The following is a 17,309-nucleotide window of genomic DNA, read 5'->3' as shown; positions in this document are numbered from 1 at the left end:
ACTGGCTTGTTAGCAGTCCGGTAGCGGAGCTGTCTGGACAGCAGTTTACCGTGCCACCGCCACCACCCCTAGTTTTGACCACGAGGCGAGCACGTCTGTCTTGAGATGCGAACGGGTCGACGACGTGGATGCCGCGGACGGTTCGGGGCCGAGGCGCTGGGGAGAGGACGACGCCGACGTTGCCGACGCGTTCGGGGGGCTCGGCGGCCACGACGACGGCATGGGCATGAACATGGAGGACTTCATGTAGATTTTTATTTTATAGTTGTCGTATTTTCTTTTATTTGTACAGATATTTTGTTATTATTATTATTATTATCGGCCTATACGGGTTATAACCCGTTTAAGAGCTATATGGGTATAATATTAAATATTAAATAGATAATTAATATATAATCATAATAATAACAAAATAACAAAGAAAAAAAAACAAAAACATAATAAGACAAAATTGGTGGTGTTTTCTAGAAACACCGACCTATACGCCGTGTATAGTCCTATACGCGTGGCGTATAGGACGGTGTTTTAGCAAATGGGGTGATGTCCCTAGAAAATCCGTTAATAATAAATTGATCTTGCCACTTGATTTAAATATGTCACCCATTTGGGAATCGAAAGGTGACTTGCAAGCTTCAAACATATTACTATATTCAGAAGGTGGTGCACTATTTTACTTTACTTCAACAAGTTAATATTTTATTTAATTCCCCAAAATATACTATTTGTTCCTTACAAAATAAATAATATGCAATTTTATCTTCATTCGCATTTAAATATTTATTTTTTATTGTTTTATTCACTTAGTTGGTTGTCACCTTAAAACCATCTATTTGAGTTTCCAAGGCAAAACTAGTCATATTTTAATAATGCATTGTTCAAAAACATAAAGAATGTATGAATTGTACATTTGTAAAGCTTAGATGAACAAATTCATGCACCATTTTCTATATTTCAAATATACATTTACTAAAAAGGATTAACAACATTTATGTAGATTTTTAAAATTCCACTACAAATGGACCAACTACAAATGGCTTGCCATGGTTCGAGTCCTGATCTCACCCGGTTTTACCCGCTTCTCACTGTCGTGCCGTTTGGCGGGCGTGGGGGTCGGGTTTTATCCGGAGAATCCCTCAATAGGTGGACCGCTAGGGGCTCCGTCCGTTCGGACTCGTGGCCGGCTCGGGCTACCTTTAGCTATTGGGGCCGCGTACGGAGAACCCGGCGTTACTTAGTTGGTCGTTCCTAAAAAAAAAAGGGGAAGTTTATGCTATTGTAGTATTGTTTAGTTATAAAAAAGTATTATCAAGTTAAAGAAAATTGAATGTGATACAAACATGCTATATTTATATATATTTTTTTAGTGTTTATAGTTAACATGTACAATGTCAAATTCATTAAAGATACAAGCCCATTCAGACTGAAAATAGATCAGATAGAAACCTAATCGGTATGAAGCATATCTTAAGGATCTAATAATGCAATCATTTATTAGTTTACGTGACAACCTTTCTCACCTCACTCGCCTTAGATCTGTCTCTAATAACGTACTAGTGAAATTTACTTTAGTATAATCACACTTTCACATCAATTTAATATATGAATAAACAGACGTAATCGTATACCAGGTCATGTGAAATTCCTTTGAAGTGAGACAATTATGGCCACAAGTTTTAATGAAAAAACGTGTACTCTTTTGTTGATGTAACATGCCACAATTTCTTAAGAAATACTTGAACAATAGAAACATTTTTTTTATCTTAAAACATATTAGAAAAGGTCCAAGATACACATCTCAAGATAATTATAAATTCAATAGTTTTTAGTTCTTATAAAATGATTCAATCAACTATATTTTTTCAAACGTAATTAAGAGAAAAGTAAAAGTAATATGATATTCAGTGAAGATAACGTTTTTTTAGTGTACTAACATATGAGATGTTTTTTTATTGCCAGTAGAATCCCAATAACCCCTTAAATAACAAAATGAAAACTTAAATAAGAGGTTTTGGGAGTCTATGGGCAATCAAATTTAACGCTAAATAGATCAAAAGTTAATAATAATAATAATAATAATAATAATAATAATAATAATAATAATAATAATAATAATAAAATTGACACACCATCACAATAGGAGCTCTCCTAAACATATCCAATGGAAATTTTCGATTATACAATATTCATAAAAAGATATGAATTCCTTTTTCCCCATAATTTATGAATGAATAGAGGTAAAATTAGTTAGATTTTACTTATTTAGATACAATTTTACATAATGAAATACTTCTATTATTATTTTTAAAGTAATAAAATATGAGTGAAGTATTTTGGGTCCTTATTCTAATAAATTTTTCAAAATTAAAAATTGATTGACGTGATGCCACAATGATACAGCTTTTAAGGGGTTGTAGAAATTAAGACTTCTCTTTATTTTTTTTAATTTTAGTTATACAATAATATAAATAAATTTAAGATGGACACCATATAAAAGTTATTTGATTCTAAAAAAAATATTGGAGAATAGTGAAGCAATATTTAATCCAAAAGAATTTGACAATGAAGGTTTTTTCACTTTTTAACTTTTTTTCTCGGCGAGCAAGATTATATTACAAAAAGCGACAAGCGAACTGCTAATCCTTACAGTTTACAATCACCAAATTACAATCATCGCATAATTTTTTAACACATCGTACAAGTTATTTAAAATGAGAAACTATCTCATTCCATCCATTCTCCCCCATGATTTATCCTAAGGAATGAGAATCACTATATATCTTTCTTTAAACGAGCGTATCGATACTTTTGTGTTAAAAAGTGTTTATTTTCTTACCTTCAACAAACATTAATATGGTGTAAGGATTATCAATTGATTAATTTCTTCTTTCCAACGAGTATCTTTAGGTTTAAATGTTTTTTAAAACTTAAAAGGGTATCTTACCTCGAACGCGTAGCTTTTAACTATTTAGCCAATATTATTGTTTTTTCATCACTTAAGATTTTGCCATTGGCTCAATCTTAAATATTAAAAAAATTTGATTAATATTGATGACCTACTTCACACACTTTTTCACCTTTTGTAAATTTACTAATTGTGCCGGCCATAGTAGGAAAGAGTAAATGAACCAAAATGGAAACTGAAGAGGTAGGTCCCAGCAGAGCCCGGTTGGACCCGTAAGACTCACCTTTAAGAGGGACGTCTGCGCAGAAACCAACTGGGTCCGCAGGACCCACCATGCTCAGAGACGTGACGTCCTTACGCGCAGTACACAAGCTGTTCCCGCAGGAAAAGCCTCCCAATGGTGAAGTACTCTGCCTGTTCCCGCAGCTGCGGATACAAGCCATCAGGGAAGGCTACCTGCGCAGCAAAGCTACACGCACAAGGCACTTAACTCTTAATTCAGTATTGTCACCTGAAGAAGGAGTGAGCAAGCCGGGAACACTCCCGCACAAAGCCGGGAGAACTCCCGCCCAAATGAGCCAGTCCGTATGATACTGGAGGATCTTTTGTACTGTACCTGACGAGGTATGGACAAAAGATCTGACCAAGGATACGACAGCTCACTGACAACAGTATGACGAGCAGCACGCTCTTGTACTGTATGTCACTATTAGCCGCTGCCTACTCACCAACCTGTCGGAGGACGTGCATGGCATGGCCTGCAGTTGGTGGAACAGGAATAGTACACAGCCGGCCTGGTCACTATCAGCCGCTGCCTATCCACCAACCACCAGCATGGCATGTGCGTAGCCCACAGTTGGCAGAACAGGAACACTATTCAGCCGGCTGTACCTGCTTGGAAACCTACCTTCGGCTATAAATACTCCAACACCTTGGAATGGTATCATCTTATCTCATATCTCATATCTTGATATATTACCTGATATCTGCTCTAGTCATTCTCTTAATATACACTTATATTCAAGAGCAATCTAGTCTGATTCTCACGCCGGAGGGTGGTCACAAGGAGGTACCCCCCCCCCCTTCTCAGTGACGAGCTCACGGTCTGTTTTGTAGGTTATCAGAAGAACCATCTTTGCCGGATCTAACCCCTCGTGGGAAACATCTATTTAACCCCCAGATTATCCGTAATCTACCCGGGGTCGATTAGTGTTTCTTCATTGGCGCCATCCGTGCATAAAAGCTAGAACTTAATTCTCAGTTTTCTCAAAACTTCTAGAAAGATTGTTAAAGTTACTCCGGTCCCAAAACCAACGAGTGACCAAGAAACCCCGGTAACCACAACCCCAGCTACTGGGGGGAGTACCGGCGACTACACAGTTTTTACGAACACTACCCCGGTTACCCAAACCGGGGCAAGTGCAATAAAATTTACGAACACTACCCCAGTTACCCGAGCTGGGGCAAGTGCAGTAAATAATCTTTCACTGGGATTCACCGATACCCAGTTAGAGAGACAACGGACGAAGCTCCCCCGCCAAACACTCGATGAAGTTAAAGCGTGGGCGGAAGCACGTCAAAAAGAATTCCAAGCTGAGTTGAATGAACGCTTATGTTCACTCCAACAGGCTGATGAATTCGGCGAGTACTTGGACGATGATTCGGAGGAATCCGATAGTGACGCAAACCCTCGTCATAGGGCGAAAGGGAAGCGTAAGGAAACGGACTCCCCACCAAGAAGGCATTTTGGAGAAACCTTCAAACCAAAAAACGCGGGTGGAAACCCACGTGACTTCTCCAAAACCTTCAGACCAACTGCTACAAATGCGGGAACGTCCAAATTTGCAAGGGACATTGCGGAAGCAATCGCCCCGAAAAGTGCCAAACAGATGTCCAACATCGGCACTTACGATGGTATATCTGATCCAGATGATCATTTGAACAGATTCATAGCGGGGGCAACCGTCAGTAATTGGACGGAACCTACGTGGTGTTACATGTTCCAAATGACGCTTGTTGGGGCAGCTAGAGCGTGGTTCGATCGTCTACCGTTCCACCACATCTACGATTGGGCAGACTTCCAGCAGAATTTCAGCCAACACTTCAGCCAACAAAGAAAGTATACCGAAGAGCAATGGACAATCCTCAACTGCATCCGAGAGGAAGATGAGTCCTTACCAGACTTCATCACGCGCTTCAATTCAAAGAAGCTAAGTCTGGGCACTATTAGCGAAGATCTTGTTCGCGCTGCTTTCATCCAAGGCGCGAAAGACCCAGAGCTCATCCGCACCTTAACGGGTAAAGATGGCATGCCGTCCACATGGGATGCCATCATGACAGCAGCTAAACGCTTTGCGGAAACGGAGAAGCAACTGGGTAGAGATCTCCCCCAGAGCACAAACCTCTACACCCAGAAAACAAGAGAAGACAACGTCCTTACCGCCCGACTAAACAAAAAGCGGAAGCTAGGCATTTGGAAGTCAAGGGTAAACTTTGACACCTCATCCGGCTTGCAACATCGGTTAGGCGGAAGGGATAACGTACAGTCGAACCAGAACTCCAGATGGACGCCACTCACCAAAAGCGTCACCGAGATATTCGCCACGGAGAAGCTCCCATGGCCAAAGGCTCCAATAATCCGACATCGTCACAATGCTGATCGGAGCAAATACTATGACTTTCACAGAACAAAAGGCCACAACACTGAAGAATGCACAGACTTGAAGGACATCATCGAAGCATTTGTCAGAGATGGGACGCTCGCGCACCTCGTGGAGTAACGAACGCTGAGCAGGCTGATGCGTGTAGAACCCCAGTTGGGGAAAACACGAATAAAACTGCAGCTTCAATGTTGGAGACTACATACTGGGTAAACAACGAGATTCCGAACCAAGTGCATATCGGCTCGAAAGGCTCGATGACACTCCCAAGAACATGGAAGGGAGCTCAATTACACAGTCTGCATGTAGATCAATTCCAAACTTGTAAAAGAAAAGGCCCAGAACCACTTCTAATGGAAATGATTCTCCTTATCACATTGACGCTGATGGTCTTACATTTATACTTATTAACTTTCCACACTGATATGCCGGTCTTCACCGCATACATAAGTGGGGAAAGAAGTCGTTGCGTGTGGAAGGCGGCAAAACCCGCATAAACACAAAAAACGGCAAACCTTCACGCAGGTCAGTCATAGGTAAAGTTCGGTCATCCCACTAAATGAAAGTGCCGGTCTTAGCCGCACAAATCATGATAGAGGAAACCGAACTAACCTATTGATAACCGCGCGTCGAACGGTCAATTTATTCAAAACACTGATGCCGGTTTTCACCGCATAAATAAGTGAAAAAAGAAGTCGTTGCGTGTGGAAGGCGGCAAAACCCGCATAAACACAAAAAACGATAGGAATTTCTAACGAAAAGATGAGGAAAACCTTCACGCAGGTCAGCCATAGTTAAAGTTTGGTCATCCTACTAAATGCAAGTGACGGTTTTACCCGCACAATCATGATAGAGGAAACTGAACTTTTATCGACAACCGCGCGTCGAACGGTTAACTTATTCAGAACACTTAGAAAATATCTTCAAGAAAAAAATGAGGAAAACCTCCACGCAGGTCAGATATAGGTAAAGTTTAGCCATCCTACTAAGTGCAAGTGACGGTCTTACCCGCACAATCACGAAAGAGGAAGCAAAACTTTAACCTATTATCTGCCACGTTGATAGGTTAACTTATTCAAAGTACTTAAGAAATTGCTAAGTTAAACTACAGTATGCACAAGCGAATCATACATTGTTTATGCGGCAAAACAAGTGCCAAATTAAACTATAGTATGCATGAGCACGTCATATAACGTTTATAAAGCAAGTCATCCACTGAAAGTAGCGGTCCTACCCGCACAAAGATTTGTATCCATAATAATTCAAGTATTACAAGAATGGCCGAGTAACTACCCGCCTACAAGAATATAAATCTATACAATGTAAACCTATCCTAACAGTGGGAAGGGATCTAAAGGTTCAAGCTTCAGGACCACTCCCTCCAAACCCACTTGTATCCGCACCATCAGTTGGCTGTGGCGGTTCAAGGAAGGTCTTAAGAATGGTTAGCCCATCATCAGCAGCAGCAACTTCGTTCACCTTCTCCACCACCGGATGCGGGAAGGTGGCATACTGGTTCACTGCTTGGTCATATACAGCTTCAGTATCCACATCATATAAAGGGAAGTTGGAAGGCGGGATGCCCTTCTCAACGAACCCTAGACCAAGCAGGAAGCCAGCCTTTTCCCCATCCTCATGAGAAGCGTTGAGAGCTGCGCTCATGGCATCGTCGTATGATGTGTCCGTGAAGACTCGATGCACAACCTACAAGAAAAAATACAAGTATCAAAACCTTTTCTATGTACAAAGAAAAGCGTAAAGATATTATAAAATTACGCATACCTGAGACAACGCTTCTCGAATAAGCCATTCCTTGGCAACCAGAGCCTCCTGGAGGGCAGCTTGAGCTTGGTTACGAGCGCGTTTGGCTGCACTTTTGTTAAGGTTGGTGAGCAACACTTCCTTAGCAGCAGCCTCTTCAACGGCCTTTAGCTTCCGCTCAGTGTGGTCAAGCACGCCCCTCTAGTCCAAGATCTCTTGGAGCTTCTTGGCGTCTTCCATAGCCAAGGCATCATGAGCCTGCTGGAGCCTCTCTATCTTGGCTTTAAGCTCCTCATTCTCAATGCGTAGAGGCTCAGCAACAGCTTCAGCCTTGGTGGCCCTCTCAGTTGCGTTCCGTGCAGTTTCCTTAGCCAGCCGAAGCTGTTCGTTAACAGCTTGGGCAGCCTTGGAACGGGCCTCGAGACGGGCCTGAACTTCAACTTCAAGGGCCTGGAAGGCCTTCTCCTTTTCCGCAGCCACTGCGGCAAGCCTCTTGTTCTCCTCCCGGATGGCCCGCACCTGAGCCACTTCCAGGCTACGCGCCGTCTTTAACTTGTCGTTTTCACGACAAAGTAACTCGACGCGCGGCTGCATCCGGGCAAGAAGAATCCGCGGTTCATTCGACAGCCTACCCTCCTGGTAACTGGACATGGCTTCCCCCAGCGCACCGGCGGGGGCGGCGTGGCGCGCCCATTCGACGCATTCTACAGGCGTCCGAAGGGTTGTTCCTCGGCGGATGTTCCATCGTGGAACATACACTTCATTGGAATCCGACACTGCAAAAGCAAAAAGCAGTTAGGAAAAGAAAAAAAATATATATATATATATATATATATATATATATATATAATAAAGGCCAAAATAACCCTACGCACCTGTAGGGTCGACAACAGGCCTGTAGCCGCCAAACCCATCACCCGAACCTAACGGATATCCATCCAAGAGGTCAGGCAGATGGGAAGGAGGCAGAGATTGGCTTGACGCCCCAACCCCGGACATACCTGAAGGACCGGCCGTAGTCGCCGGCGCCGGAGGAGGCATAGCGGAGGCTGCCGCGGTAGAAACCAGCGGAGGTGAACTCACCAGAGGTGAACTCACAACCGTGGCCGCGGCTGCGGAAGAATCCACAGTAACACTCACCGCCGGCTAAGGGAAAGAATCAGTGAATATGGCACTGACAGCCGGCGGGGACGTCGTCACAGTTGGAACAGTTGGCTCAACAGGGTGAGCAACTGAACCAACTGAAGCAGGCGCAGTCGCCTGGGTCATCGCCTCAGGTAGGTTGACCAAACCTACCTTCATGGGTCCAGAACTGCTACCTCCCGCTCCACCCTGGAATGCGGTAGCATCCACGCCTGCACAAAGAAGATATAAGTATAATGGTGGAAAGCTATGCAGTAAAAGTAAAGGAAGATTATACTTACGGGTTTTCTTGAGCCTAAAGGTGCGAACAGGCGGGGACGAACCCGATGGAGCCGGCCTCTTTACGCCGGTCACCGTCGTCGTCCTGGGCTGCTCGGAGGTGACAGTCGTCTCAGCCTCCGGAGCAGTGGTCTCAACACCACCTGGGTTCCCCGCCGCCTCCTCGCTCTCGGTCTCCGAGTTTGACCGGTTCCCCTGATCGGCGGTGGAGGCAACCTTCGCCTTGCCCTTTCCGCCAGCAGCCTTCTTCTTCCGCGTGAAGAAAGGACCGTCTGCTGATTCCTCATCAGAAGATGACAGAATTAGAGGAATTCCAGCAGAGGTTTCAGCATTGAGAGGTCGAGGGTTGAATAACTCCTTACCTGGCCGCGTGGCGCTCAGAATCGGGTGGCCTGGCGGGTACACCTCCACAAACCGATCCCTCGTTTGCTCCAGGATGGGCAACTCGTTCTCATTAAGAGCACGAGTACCCATCCGAGCGGGACCATCAGCCTCCCGCGGATGCAGGAGCGACTGCAAGTCATTCCCCTCTGAAATAAAAAAAGAAACAGTTAGAAGAAAAACCTATATCAACAAAGACAGAGCATACCGTAAGGGACAGAGTTCAAACCGTATTCGAGGACGATGGGAATCTGTGACGCCTCTTTCCACACCCGGCTCATCCCGAGCATCACCATCCCGGACTCCGCAAAGCGGTACACCGGAGTCTGGATCCGGGAGATCTTGGCGAACCATTCCGCCTCCTGGTGGTTGAGGGCGTGAAGGGCGGGGAGTGCTCTCCCATTCTTAAACGTCATCGCAAGGGGTATGACGCGAGCGGGGATATAAAAAAACTCCCGCTTCCACGACCGAAGACTGCGCTCGGTAGCGCAGATCTTCAACCCCTTGATCTGATTGACCAAGGTGTACCACCCCTGGATGCACCTCCAGGAGTAGAAGGTCATCAATCGATCAACGTGGGGCTCCACGCCCAGAATGAGGCACACCCACTCAAAGTGGCGGATCTTGGCGATCGCCATCGGGTGTACCTCAATGAGATGCACACCGTGTCTCTCCAGAACACGGTATACAAACTTCGTCAATGGGAACCTGAGATTCCCATAGACGAAGAATGCAGCGTACACCCCTATCTTGCCCTTGGGGGCATCGTACACCGTCTGGTGTGGCTCCGGAAACTCAGGCTCAAACGGCTCGAGCATGAACTTCCGGACGGCGTACTGATAGAGGTCGGCCGGAAGAGCACACTGGCACTCGCCAGCAGTACTCTTGTCATCCTTATCGGAAGTGGACGACGGATTCTCGACGAACAACTCAGACTCCTCGGCAGTGGCCTCAAAATCACGGGTAGAAGACATGTTTTGGATGTATCAGAACAACGATTTCAGAAGAATGCTCGACGGAATAGTGAGTATTCGCCGGAAATCGTTTAGAAGATGAAGAGAGAAGTGAAAGTGTGGACTAAGGTGCACCCTCTCGCCCTTTATATACTCATCGCAATTAATGCGATGAATTTAATGCGGAAGAGAGAGAAATCGCAGGTGCAATGAAACTATGACACGTGGCAAAGAGCAAGCTGGCAACAGCTGTTGAAAGGACGCGTGCCATTAATTTCGCGGCCACGCGCTCGAAAAATCGCACCCACGCGCCTGAAAAAGCGCCTGGAATGACCATATACTGTCACGTCGCCATAACTTCCTGCACGTGCTGACACTGTCAGAAGAAACCGTCGGACGACGTTTCAACAGTTAGGACTGTTCTTATCCTTTCACCAACTCTTCGAATTTCAAAAAGATTCAAAAGTAAGCGGGAATATACCCCTTACCTTGGCAACCAAGTAACTATAAGACAGATGCGAGTACAGTGTTAAGGCAAAACCCTTCACATACTTAGCACCTGCAGGGAATTAAAGCCAAGAATACCTCGGCAACCAAGTAACCATAAGACGGGTGCGAGTACAATGTCAAGGCAAAACCCTTCACATACTAAGCACCCGCAGGGAATTGAAGCCAGGAATACCTTGGAAGTAAAGTAACTATAAGACGAGTGCGGGTACAGTGTCAAGGCAAAACCCTTCACATACCTAGCACTCCGCAGGGAATTGAAACCAAGAAGAATCTTCTGGGCCATGCTTGTGGAAACGAGAATGACATCCCCGCATAGCGGGAACGTCGAGAACTAGATTGTTTGAAGCTCCAAGATGGAATTGGTTGTTTAACATAATTGATCACTATGTTCAAAACTACCAAAACCTCATGGAGAATCTACACAAGAGGTACTCAACGCTCCTGACTTGCGAGGAGGTTACAGACCTACCCGCATCATACCCAAAGATCAAGCAGAAAAGTCGGGAATTTCTGCACGTGACATTAGGACTTCCGCGGGAAGAATCCCCATGGAAAACCTTAAAACTAAACCCTTTTCAAAACCCTTTGCTTAAGTCCAAAAGTTCACCTCACTTATTAAATTCATGAAAAGAACATTGGACTGGGGGGACTTGAAGAGGTAGGTCCCAGCAGAGCCCAGTTGGACCCGCAAGACTCACCTTTAAGAGGGACGTCTGCGCATAAACCAACTGGGTCCGCAGGACCCACCATGCTCAGAGACGTGACGTCCTTACGCGCAGTACGCAAGCTGTTCCCGCAGGAAAAGCCTCCCAATGGTGAAGTACTCTGCCTGTTCCCGCAGCTGCGGATACAAGCCATCAGGAAAGGCTACCTACGCAACAAAGCTACACGCACAAGGCACTTAACTCTTAATTCAGTAATGTCACCTGAAGAAGGAGTGAGCAAGCCGGGAACACTCCCGCACAAAGCCGGGAGAACTCCCGCCCAAATGAGCCAGTCCGTATGATACTGGAGGATCTTTTGTACTGTACCTGACGAGGTATGGACAAAAGATCTGACCAAGGATACGACAGCTCACTGACAACAGTATGACGAGCAGCACGCTCTTGTACTGTATGTCACTATTAGCCGCTGCCTACTCACCAACCTGTCGGAGGACGTGCATGGCATGGCCTGCAGTTGGTGGAACAGGAATAGTACACAGCCGGCCTGGTCACTATCAGCCGCTGCCTATCCACCAACCACCAGCATGGCATGTGCGTAGCCCATAGTTGGCAGAACAGGAACACTATTCAGCCGGCTGTACCTGCTTGGAAACCTACATTCGGCTATAAATACTCCAACACCTTGGAATGGTATCATCTTATCTCATATCTCATATCTTGATATATTACCTGATATCTGCTCTAGTCATTCTCTTAATATACACTTATATTCAAGAGCAATCTAGTTTGATTCTCACGCCGGAGGGTGGTCACAAGGAGATACCCCCCCCCCTTCTCAGTGACGAGCTCACGGTCTGTTTTGCAGTATCAGAAGAACCATCTTTGCCGGATCTAACCCCTCGTGGGAAACATCTATTTAACCCCCAGATTATCCGTAATCTGCTCGGGGTCGATTAGTGTTTCTTCAGAAACTTTCATCTTTGAGTATATCCAAATGTGCCGGCCATAGAAGGAAGAGAGTAAATGAACCAAAATGGAAACTTTCATCTTTGAATATATCCAAATGGTCCCCATCCAAATATGGTACAAAAGGTAAACAAGAAATGAGAGGATCAACCAAAATGAGTATGGTGTGAAACCAATTTCTATATAAGTGGCTAAGTCATCATTAAAGAATATTGTACATAAAAGTCATATTAAAAAGGTATATTGGATTTTCTTAATCTCAGATATTGTATTTTGGTCATTGTCGGTCTCAACTAATAAATTGGTTACTGATGGCCCCAACTTTTAACGTATTTGTTCATAATGGTCCACCACTAACATAATCCTAACGCCGTTAGTTTCAGGATGTCGCAAAACGCTTTTTGGCCGGAAAAGTCAAATTTGTTGCTAGAAAACACCACCTGAACACCGCAACCACCACCAATTGACTCACCGCCAACCAACTACCACCACTTGAGCACCATCAACCAATTCCGACGATAGTTCTAGGGTTTCCGACGACCTCAATAGTTAGGGCTTTTACTATAAAAAGGTTCCTAAATGTCCGATACAAAGTTACCGTGTTTGAGACGAAAATGTTGAGTTTTCGGGAAAAAATTGAATTTTCCGGCCAAAAACGTTTTCCGGCGCCCTAAAACTAACAACGTTAGGATTTTGTTAGTCGCGGATCATTAGGAACAAATACGTTAAAAGCTGGGATCATCAATAGCCAATTAATTAGTTGAGAACGGTAGTGACCAAAAGACGATAGCTGGGATTAATAAAACCCAATATACCTATTAACAATAAATCAAGCATCCAATTATTAATGCAAAAAAGCAAATGTAGGAAATGAGCAATGTGAGGTTAGACTCTTGGGTAACATGAAAATGTTGGGTGTATCTTGAATATTATGCCAAAGATTCCCTTTATTATTATAGTTTGTTTATTTTTAACTATAGTTGTTATATTCCCTTTATTATCCACTATTCTCATCAATAAACCTGAAGCGTCAACTGCAGCGGATAACGACCTATATAACGAGTCTACTTAGAGTGTATTTGAATCGTCTTCATTTAAGCAGGTTGGCTACTGGTTGAAGAAGCTGAACCCATAAACTAGATTGACTTGACTGGGTGGTTAGACTGTATTTCAATATTCATTTATCGATTTGGTGAGAACCTTATGCTTCGTAATACAATGGCTTTGAAAATATGTTGCATGCATACTCGCCAATCAAAATTAATCGCAATAGCTATTAATGACTTAAAAAATATATTCGAGGAAAATTATATGTACTCGCATGAGGTTCCCTTGATCGATGGCTTGATCTTCTATGTAACGCGTATAAATATGTACGGTTATTGAACCAAAATCTAAATCCGCCAAACATAACTTCTATATGGTTAAACTATCTAACAAGTTCGTGTACTACTTAAACTTCACCTATTTGAATCTAATGTTTAGTGTTAATATCATAAAATAATAATAAAAAAAACTAACATACTATCCTCTTCTTTTTTTCTTAAAAAGCCAAACAACATAATTTTGGCATATTAAGAACCTTAAATGTAAATTTGCACTTATATGAAAAACATGTGATTAACGTTTTTAAATTGTTCAAAACTTAATATAACAACATTTAACTTCTTTTACACACACACACACAAAAAAAAAAAAAAAGAACATTATAGAATCTTATTTTGACTTATTTAAAATGTAGCGATTCATTATTTTAAATATTTGTTTATAAGTTCATGCATTCTAGACAATTGATCAATAAAAATTAATTAAACTATATATTTTTTTCTAACATGCTTAGCGAGAACATGATTAAACTATGTTTTTTTTTCATATTTAAGAACGTGCGATGATTTTTTAAAAATATCTTATTTTCTTTAAATCAATATTTGTTAGAATTATTCATCTATGTATTCATGTTATTTTGGTGGCAAAATCAAGGGTAAAATTGTAATTTGAGTGGTAAAACGATGTCAAATCAGAATGATAGGACTCTTTTTGCCTTTTTGGTGATAAGAAGGGTAGTGTGGTCCATTTTATCTACTACAAGTTTTTTTCGTCCTCTTTCACTCTTTGCTTTTTGTTGACATTGATTTTCTTTCTACTTTCCAGTCGATTGATTTTTTGAACCTTCGTTTATCTTGAATTTATTATTTTTGTTTATTCAAAAGCATTTTTTTTTCTTTTTTCCCTAAAATATTTTAGGAAAATTACAGTTGGCGAGATATAAAATGAAAATCTGTTTGAGTTAAAAAAACTTGTTAAAAACCTATGAAACATCGGTTTTTTTACATTTTTTTATTTGTTAAAAATATTGTTTTCAGGAGAGAGAAATTGTTTCGTAATTTTTTTTTACATTTTTTTAACTTTCAAACATATTTTTTAGGAGAGAGAAAATGTAACTTTACTTTTATATTTTATATTAATTTTAATTGTGAACCGTAAGATTCAAAATTTAATTAAAATCATATGGTTAAGAATAAGTTTTTAAAGTTTTTTCAACTCAAATGGATTTTTATTATATTCACACTCATAATAGAATGTATATTTATTTTAACTACTCTATCGACTACAATTTGAAGGGCTAAGCAATTAAGTTATAGACACTATTCTTTGCCTATGGTATGGTATATACACTATTCTTCGCAATTGAACCGACTAGTTAACAGGTCCAGTTGATTTTTTTAACAGGGTCCAGTTAATTACTCTTAAACCTTTTCATATATAATTTATTTATCATTTCAAAATCATATTTACTAAATTGATTTATTTACTATTAGAAGCTCCCACATGCCCCACCTTATATTCCTTTTTTTACATCATAAATTCGCATAAAAATACTTAATTATATTGTTTTTTACTTAAAAAAAAAAAGAAACCAACATTATCCGACCTAATTATGAAAACACTAAATTCAACACAAAGCAAATTAATTTAAGCCTTTATTTTAACAATTAAACATGAATATATAAGCATACAAACATTTCTGTTTCAATATTGTTTGCATGTTCTTTTTTCTATAATTGGTATAGGGGTCAAATTTGTCCCATGCTATTCTATTTGCATATGTTATTGAAATTTGATTTTAACTGCTTGGCACCTACATAGCATGTGCATCATAATTGACATGTCCTTTTATTTATACTTTTTTGGGTTAAATTGATAGTGATGTGGAATATGTTTTTATTCTTAATTTAAAGTAAACAAGTTTAAATATAAAGATACAAGGGTTACATATTTGTACCAAGGACCCGAATTAAAATTCGAATCGGTTTCCACTCGTTTAGAGTCTTAATCTTTTGAAGGTAAAATATCCGGGGTAAGTTGTGTCTAACCTAATGGGTTTCCATTAATTAGCAGCCTACAATTTATCTAAAAAAATTATCGTGTTTGCGTAAATGTAGACAACCTTTTCATTTAATTGTATTTTTAACTACTCTCAGCTTGTTTATAATTCTAATCATTTTATATTTAGAGTAAAGATTAGCATTACATGGACAGCATACATTTATCATTTGTGTCTAAAATGTTAAAACCAACCCAAACCCTTTTCAAACTCTCAAGAACAAATGGTTTGACCCAAGTAGGCATTGTTAGGTAGTAAATAGTAAAAGGACTAAAGTGTAAATGTTTAATAGTTTATAGGTAGTAAATAGTAAAGGATTAAAGTGTAAATATTCAATAGTTTAGGGTTATAATTGTAATATGTTAGTATACATATTCAGGAGTCGTGAATGATGAATGTATCAATGAATTGAATTGGGTTTTACCCTTCCTTCTCTTAAGTGTTTTTTTTTTCTCTTTATTGATTTTATAGCTCAAGTACAGTTTGTATCATAATAGTCTTAACTTGGGCCACCCAAGCAATGCCCAAATTGGCTTGTTTCTTCATCTGTTAGGCTGAGCAGCTGAGCCTAGAGGTGTAAAAAAACTAGTTTGGGACCAGTTTTATGCAAACCGAACCGAACCGGTTTCACCCAAAACGGTTCCCAAACCGACCCAAACCGTCAGTTACCAAACCGGTTTGAGAAAAACCGGTTCTAAACCTGACCGAACCGACCTAGACCAGGCCGGCCTATCTTGCTTCTAAACCGGTTTATAAACCGAACCGGTTTAAGTCAAATCGGTTTTGACCAGCCGCTGACCAAACCGGTCTTGTACACCTCTAGCTGAGCCTATGGTGGAAGGTCATGGGTAGACAAGCACAAACCGGTTAACTGGTTATTCGAAGACCGGTTATTGGTCAACGGTCATCTAACCGGTTAGACCGGTTTATCGGGTCGGGTACTATCTTGCTTTCAAACACAAAAACCCTGACCGGTATTACCCCAGTTAGCCGATATAACAGAGAAAAAGCCGGTTTTAAAAAAATAATTTAAAACTAAAACCTGTTTCGTAACCGATTTTGGGGCCAAAATGAAAAACGGTTACTGACCGCTGGTTTTTTCCAGGTAGAAATCAGTTATAGAGGGACCGATTACTAACCGGTTAGAGAATCAGTTAGAAACCGGATAGCCAGTTTTGATGTGCACCTCTAGTCATGGGTTCTAACTCAGACAGGGGTATTTTAGTCATTCAGAAAAAAGTGTAGAGTAGCTTAATTATTTATAAGCACCATATACAATAATTGACTTATTTGGGTTCATGGGTCCTTAATGAAGTCTTGATCTACAATTATTATTATGTGAAATTGTGTTTTAACCATCAATTAATGACTAAAAAACATCTTTTGATATGTTTTGGATACTTAGCAATTTAGGAGCTTGTATTGCTGAGGCAGGTACATTATGTTTTATTCAAAAGAAAGTAGTCGCTAAATTATTCGCTTCAAGGTTAAGTATGTTTCAATGTGCCTCGATACTTTTCGCGCAACTAAGTAGTTCGGTAGCTTGTGTCCAAAATGGATTATGCCTATATGGATATAAGTAAAAGTATATATATTGTCGAAAACCGTTGGTAAAAGTATTAACAATATGCAAACACCGGAAAACGACGAATTTGTATCATCTTAGATAACATCATTCATGGATGAAATATAAATGCATCTTTT

The sequence above is a fragment of the Bidens hawaiensis genome, unplaced genomic scaffold (genome assembly GCF_021521415.1).
Source record: "Bidens hawaiensis isolate Kalapana, Puna unplaced genomic scaffold, B.hawaiensis_p1.1 tig00009970_1, whole genome shotgun sequence".
NCBI classification, from domain to species: Eukaryota; Viridiplantae; Streptophyta; class Magnoliopsida; order Asterales; family Asteraceae; genus Bidens; species Bidens hawaiensis.
The sequence above is the reverse complement of the archived record's forward strand: the minus strand, read 5'-3'. Positions refer to the sequence as shown.